The 7281-nt window shown below is 47.9% G+C and overlaps 1 long non-coding RNA gene across 1 annotated transcript; it reads left to right on the top strand.

Moving 5' to 3' along the window:
* The first annotated feature begins 5445 nt into the window (after positions 1 to 5445).
* LOC125940683 (uncharacterized) lies at positions 5446 to 6827 on the top strand. The gene is made up of 3 exons (XR_007463875.1): positions 5446 to 5523; positions 5984 to 6043; positions 6654 to 6827. It is a non-coding gene; the product is annotated as an uncharacterized LOC125940683 (long non-coding RNA).
* Positions 6828 to 7281: the final 454 nt, after the last annotated feature.

Raw genomic sequence — 7281 nt, 5'->3', positions numbered from 1 at the left:
ACAAACACTGCTCTCATGTGGTATGAAAACCACGAGGACATGTTCACCACATGGGGTCGTTTTGTTGAGGAAGTACAGAAGTGTTTCGGCAATTCTAACGCGAAGAAGAAGCGAGCGGAGCAGACATTGGCTCAGAGGGCGCAGCTTCCAGGGGAGACATGTACCACATATATCGAAGAAATTTTGAAGCTGTGCAAGATAGTGAATCCTAGGATGACTGAAGAGGACAAGGTTGGACACGTTCTGAAGGGAATAGCCGAAGACGTATATAATTTCTTGATTGGCAAGGAAAACCTGAACTCCGTGTCTGACGTGATGCAGCACTGTCGCACATTTGAAACGCTGAAGATGCGACGGATAGCTCCGAAATTTGGCCGTCTGTCAAACGTGCCAACAGTGGCTAGTGTCGACAGTATGTCGCCTAATGACCTCTCGTCGACAATACGCCAGATTGTACGGGAAGAATTGCTTCGATGTCAGCAAGTCTCTCATTGCCCCAGCGGCTTTCAGGACGGCTATGCAAGCGAGACCGCACGCGCGCGAACGCCAGCCGCTCCGGCCCCATGGCAGCCATCAGTTAATGTAGCACACGTCGATGAATGCCAAGGTACACTGCGGTCACTTGAGTACTCCGATCGGACACCCTCCAATTACGAACGGCGTTTTCGCTCACCTCGTTTCAGTCAACGAACGTCGGCTGGCTACCGTCCCCATGAAGAGCGATACTGCTACCCAATGCCTTCTGACAGGACTGGTCACTCCGAGCTGCCACGGGTGTCTCGACCTCCGCCGGTGTGTTACAGCTGCGGCGTCCCGGGTCACATCTCGCGATATTGCAACAACCCCCCTACATACCAGCGAGATCCCTTGCTCATGTCTCCCCAGCCTTTCGGCCGCCCGTTCTCTACGTCACAGCCACCACGCGCGCCCACCAGTTTACGCTACCCCTCACCGGCCTCTGATCGAAGCTTAACGCCGCCACCAGCTCCACGTGCTCGACGATCCCCATCGCCGCGGCGACGCACGCAGTCACCGCCGCCGGAAAACTAGTCGGCGCGGCCAATGGGGGTGAGGCCGCAAGATACCAGACACTTTCGACAGATATACCCCCGTCAGTGTTTATGCCGAAGAACAAAGTTCATGTACTTGTTGATGGCGTACCTACCATGGCACTCGTGGATACAGGCGCGACAATTTCTGTGATGAGTGTGAATTTTAAGAACCTTCTTGGACTGAAAGTGATGTTTTGTATAAGCCGTGGTGCGACATTCCGTGGTGTGAGTGGTGATGCGTTGTGTCCGGTGGGAGTTTGCACTGTGGACGTGTGTTTGTGCGGTAAAGTGTTTCCCACAGAATTCGCGGTTATTGCACGATCGACGCATGACGTTATTTTGGGAATCGATTTTTTGCGGGAGTGTGGGGCAACTGTTGACTGTAGAAGTGGTCACCTTTCCGTGCATGGTAGTTTCCCAGCTGCTCTATTGGAAAATTCATCCCGTGATGAAGGCATCTTTTTTGTCTCCGAGGACACGGTCGTTCCTGCCTTCTCTGCTGCGTGCGTTCCAGTAATCTGTTGCAGTAACGACCTTGCCATGTTCGACGCGACGCTTGAACCGATTCATGCGACCTGTGTGAAAAAGAACATTTTAGTTCCCCATTGCGTGGTGTCTGTAGTTGAGGGCCGCGCAGGTGTGTGGACAATCAACAGTTCAATGGAGCCTGCAGTTTTGCCTCGTGGCATGAAACTTGCTGTCTTCAAACCAGAATCCTCTACCACGCTGGTTGCACTTGTTGATACTACAGGCGAGAATGGACGTGTCGGTTCTCAAGATTCAGCCGATTCACAACTTTTACAAATGATCAGCAAGTCACTCAGCCAAAGCGAACGTGACACACTCCTGGGCGTTCTCTCCAAACACTTGAAAGTGTTCGACTTTTCAAAAAGCGGCAAAATGCCTTTAATTCCAGCGTCTCGAACACGTCATCGGATCAACACCGCTTCAGCGCATCCCGTACGGCAGAAGCCTTACAGGGTATCACCATCTGAGCGCAACATCATCAACGAGCAAGTGCAGGAGATGCTAGGAAAGGGAGTAATTCAAGAATCCGCGAGTCCCTGGGCCGCTCCCGTCATTCTTGTGAAGAAGAAAGATGGTACGTGGAGATTCTGCGTTGACTATCGCCGACTGAATTCCGTAACCAAGAAAGACGTCTATCCGCTGCCCCGTATTGATGACGCCATCGACTGCCTGCATTCCGCTTCCTACTTCTCTTCCGTGGATCTGAGAGCCGGTTATTGGCAAATTCCGATGCACCCAGATGACAAGGAAAAAACGGCATTCGTTACGCCGGATGGGCTGTACGAATTCAACGTCATGCCGTTCGGATTGTGCAATGCACCGGCTACATTCGAAAGGTTCATGGACACTATTCTGCGTGGTTTAAAATGGCAGATTTGTATGTGCTACCTTGATGATGTCGTAATTTTTGGACGGACATTTCAGGAGCACAACATTCGTCTCAATATTGTAATCGACTGTATTGAAAAAGCTGGTCTTGAGCTGAATTCAAAGAAATGTCATTTTGGCGAGCGCCAAACAGTGGTGTTAGGACATCTCGTCGATAAAGATGGAATTCGACCCGACCCACAGAAGACGGCAGCCGTTGAATCATTCGAGCAACCTCAATCTGTCAAACAGCTTCGTAGCTTCGTAGGCCTCTGCTCATATTTCCGTCGGTTCATACCCGGTTTCGCGGATGTCGCTCAACCCCTGACGAATCTTCTGCGTAAGAACTCTCCGTTTCAGTGGACTCCTGAGTGTGAAGACGCTTTTCGCCAGCTGAAGTTTTTGTTAACTTCACAGCCAATACTCCGACACTTCGATCCTTCGTCTCCAACGGAGATTCACACAGACGCAAGTGGCGTCGGCATCGGTGCCGTTCTCGTTCAACGCTCTGGCAACAAAGAACATGTCGTCGCGTACGCAAGCCGTTCTTTAAGCAAGCCGGAACGCAACTACACTGTGACGGAACAAGAATGCCTAGCGGTAGTATTTGCCGTGCAGCGGTTTCGCTCGTACGTATATGGTCGCCCGTTCACCATCGTCACAGATCACCATTCTCTGTGCTGGCTGGTCAATCTTCGTGACCCATCCGGTCGCCTCGCGCGATGGGCCCTTCATCTACAGGAATATGTGTTCACTATTTCGTACAAGAGTGGTTCTCGACACGCTGACGCGGATTGCCTTTCTAGGATGCCACAACGTACGACGGACTGTGAAGCCGACAACTTTGACCACCTTATCGCTTCGCTGTCGCCTGACTTTCCCGATGCCTTGACATTCGCCGCAGAGCAGCGCAAAGACCCAAGCTTGAACGCTTTTTTCTCTGTCACCCAAGGGCCTATATCCGAAGGCCGATTTTGCGTCCGAGATGATCTTTACAAGAGGAACTTATCAACGACGGGCGCCCGTTTTCTACTTGTGGTTCCGCAGTCTCTTCAAACATCTGTTCTGTGCGTTACGCACGATGACCCGACCTCTGGTAGTGTAGTGGTCTGGTAGAGTAGGGACCGCGCGAACACTTAGTCGCACAAAGGAACGATTCTACTGGCCTCAAATGCGCAAAACAATTGACACTTATGTGGTCAGTTGTACGCAGTGTCAGAGCCACAAGCGACCTACCTCAGCTCCAGTCGGTCACCTACAGCCAGTAAAGCCCCCCAGTTCCCCTTTTGAAAAAGTCGGCATAGACCTGATCGGGCCGTTTCCGCGTTCTTCGAAAGGAAACCGGTGGATAATTGTGTGTGCCGACTACCTGACGCGGTATTGTGAAACCGCAGCCCTTTCCTCCGCCACTGCTGCGCAGGTTTCCGATTTTATGCTTCATGCAATCATACTCCGACACGGGCCACCTCGCGTGATAATAAGTGACCGTGGTCGCCAATTTATTGCCGATGTTGTGGAGGAATTGCTGCGTTCGTGTGCCTCCAAGTTCCGACACTCAACAGCTTATCATCCACAAACTAATGGCCTCACCGAGCGCACAAACCGAACGTTGATCAACATGTTATCAATGTACGTTGCTTCGGACCACAAGAACTGGGATAAAGTATTACCGTTCGTGACGTACGCTTTCAACTCTGCGAAACACGAAACGACTGGTTTCAGCCCTTTCTTCCTTCTTTACGCGCGCCAAGCTATACGCTGGACACTATCTTTCCTTTTGTGATCCATGACGATTTGTCTATCGCAGAGACATTGTGTCGTGCAGAAGAGGCTCGTCGACTTGCGCGCTTACGTACATTGGCCGCGCAAGACCACTCTAAAACACGCTACGACAGTCAACACCAGCATGTTACCTACGTTCCCGGTGACCTCGTGTGGCTGTGGACTCCAATACGCCGACGTGGCTTGAGCCAAAAGCTACTTGCAGACTATGCCGGGCCGTACGTTATCCTTGATCGTCTAAGCGAAGTGAACTACACAATTGCACGTCTCACTTCAAATGGCCGTCGTTCATGCAAGACTGAGGTGACGCATGTCGCCCGCTTGAAGCCGTTCACACGAAGGAAGCAGGAGTGACTCGCCCGGCGGGCTTCGTCTGGGAGCGGAGGAATGTTACGCCGTGGTCACTGCCAGTGAAAAGTGAGGGAAGCGAGGAGGGAGAAAGAAGAAGACGACGTTGCTCCTTCGATTGACTCCAGCCAGCATAGCCCAAGGAGCTACATCTTTGTGTCTCAATCAGTAAACGCTCCCTGAACCCTCTCCCGATGTCGTAACAATATTATCGCCTGTTTATTCCTTTTGTGAAATTTATTCTCAACATATGGCACCTGTATTGACATGTCTTGCACTTTGCAGTGCAATACTTTCTGTGCTTGCTTTCATCGAACGTTGCGAAAAAGAAGTGTGTATGTGCTAACTGAGAATATGACTTAAAAATAAAATGTTTCGTCTCTTCCAACACTTGTCATGTTTATTTAAAATGTCTGCATAAACACGCCATGGCATCGTGTGCTTGCTGCTCTGGCGGTACAGCTTACACGAAGCTACTCGATGCATGCAAGCAACGCGTTAGAAGAATCGAAATATAGCCTCCGGGACGAGCACTCTCACGGAAGCGATCTTGGAGGCAGTGTAATTTTTCTAATCACTAGAAGATAGCCTTCGAGATTAGTTTTTCTGCGGTCCCAATATCTGAGTTTGCGTAGATTCCACACACCCGCTAGGTGCGTTGCGAACCAAAATCGGCAAAATCGGCCGCAGGGGCCTATGGAAGTGTCCTCTCTTATCCTTGTATGTTACTCTATGCTTTAACTCTCTTATCCTTGTATGTTACTCTATGCTTTAACCGCGAGCGATTCAAAGGGCCGTGCACATGGCTCGCAAGCGTTCGCTCGCCGGTGCTCATGGTTCTCTTCCCGAGTTCTATCGAGTCTGCATAGCGTGTGCACCGCTCGTGGCTCTTTTGGTTACGTTCAAGCCTTGACCAGCGCCCGCAGATACGGTGCAGTTCCTTACGGTACGTATACGTTTACCTGCTACAACTTGCAACTTACACGCCACTTATGCTTTTGCGGGTCCGTGCATCTTTTGTGTGTCCAGGGCAGATATATTTTCAATAGTGTTATGAAGATTTTGTGCAATTAAAAATTAATCCGCATAACTACACGTAAAATAAACATCAGGGCTGCAACTTTACAAACTGCTGAGCATCTTTTGAAGTGTGAAGGAGGTCATGAAATGTAATTTTCTTACATTCTTGTCACCCATATGTCGTTGTCAAGGTTTGTATGCTGTTATTAATTTGTTTTTTATCTTGCTGTACAGCACATGTTGGAACGGAAATAAAGAGTTCAACGGTGGCTAAGCAGCCATATTTTTCAACAGTTTTGTGCTCATCAATCAAACTTAAGGGAAGCATATAGAAGCATGCTAGGCTTGACTGTTTTGTTGACTGTCTCTTTTTATTTCCTATGTAGTTATTTTACTCTCACGGAACCACAAGGCCTGCTGGCTTCCATTGTTTTTGTCTAGTCAAGGTAAGTCGCATGGTTGCAAGCCAGACGTTGACTGTTTTGTTGGCTGTCTCCTGTTATTTCCTATGGAGCAATTTTACTCTTTAACGGAACCACAAGGCCTGCTGGCTTCCATTGTTTTTGTCTAGTCAAGACTGTCAAGGTAAGTTGCATGGTTGCAAGCCAGAGCCTGAATGTATGCTTATTCGGTCACTTTGTTTATGTGCGTGCACAATCTCTGCATTGTTTCCCTACTTTTGGCATTTGACCATGTGTATGCTGCTACAAATTTGTTGATCTTGCTGTAGGGCATATGTTCTGCAAACAGATGAACAGGGGCTAAATGGTGTTTGTTTCGCACAGTTTCATGCATACCTAATTAATCTTAAGGGAAACCTGTAGGAGCATGCAAGTGGCTTCTTTTGATTTCTATGCACCTCTTTTGTGTATTGTTATTTCTTATTTGGCACCATGTGGCTGCCTGGCTGCCATTTCTGTTAGTCATGGTAAGCCAGAGCTTAACTATAATTGTATGGCTGTTGAAAATGCTTGCTGTTTACTGACAACTGTGGTGTTGATATATAGCTAGTTTACGTGCTTTTTGTTCACTTTTTTCTTCACTGTTGTATTACAGAGCAAACTTCTGTGGGCAGCCAGTAGTATCCAAGAGGGAAGGGACCTGGATTGCTGTGGTTACTGCAGCTGCGTCTTATTTTATGTGGTCACCTTTACTACTGTATTTAAAAATTTTGTAAAATCATTCTGCATGTCCTTTAATTTATTAGTCAATAAAGCCGCTTTCTCACAATGTCAGGTTGTAATTTTTTCTGCGTGTTGTTATGCACATTTGATATATGTTAAAACATTTAATGCAAGTTATAAATAATATAATGTAATGCTTCAATTTATTTTTCAGTTCTATATAGTAACATATGTACAATGAAGCTAGCATACGGATGCATGGTATGCTGAAGTGGCCATTAATTTTGCTTACCACGTCACTGTAGGATGACAATCTATAAATGCTGCTTTAAACACAGCTATAAAAGCCTGCATATTGTTTCTGAAGCCATTATGCTTGATGACTTAAACAATACGCAGGCTTTTATAGCTTAAGAATTTTGCTAGACGTCCCCAGAATTCTGCTATAATTTATAACAGCATTCTGGGAACGTCTAATAAAGTTCTTAACTTGTCCTTGTCAAGATGTTTTATAAAAGCCTGCATAATGCTTCCGAAGCCATGATTACAGAATTCTGGGA

This window comes from Dermacentor silvarum, chromosome 1 (assembly GCF_013339745.2).
Source record: "Dermacentor silvarum isolate Dsil-2018 chromosome 1, BIME_Dsil_1.4, whole genome shotgun sequence".
Lineage (NCBI taxonomy): Eukaryota > Metazoa > Arthropoda > Arachnida > Ixodida > Ixodidae > Dermacentor > Dermacentor silvarum.
This window is presented reverse-complemented; position numbering and strand designations above follow the sequence as displayed.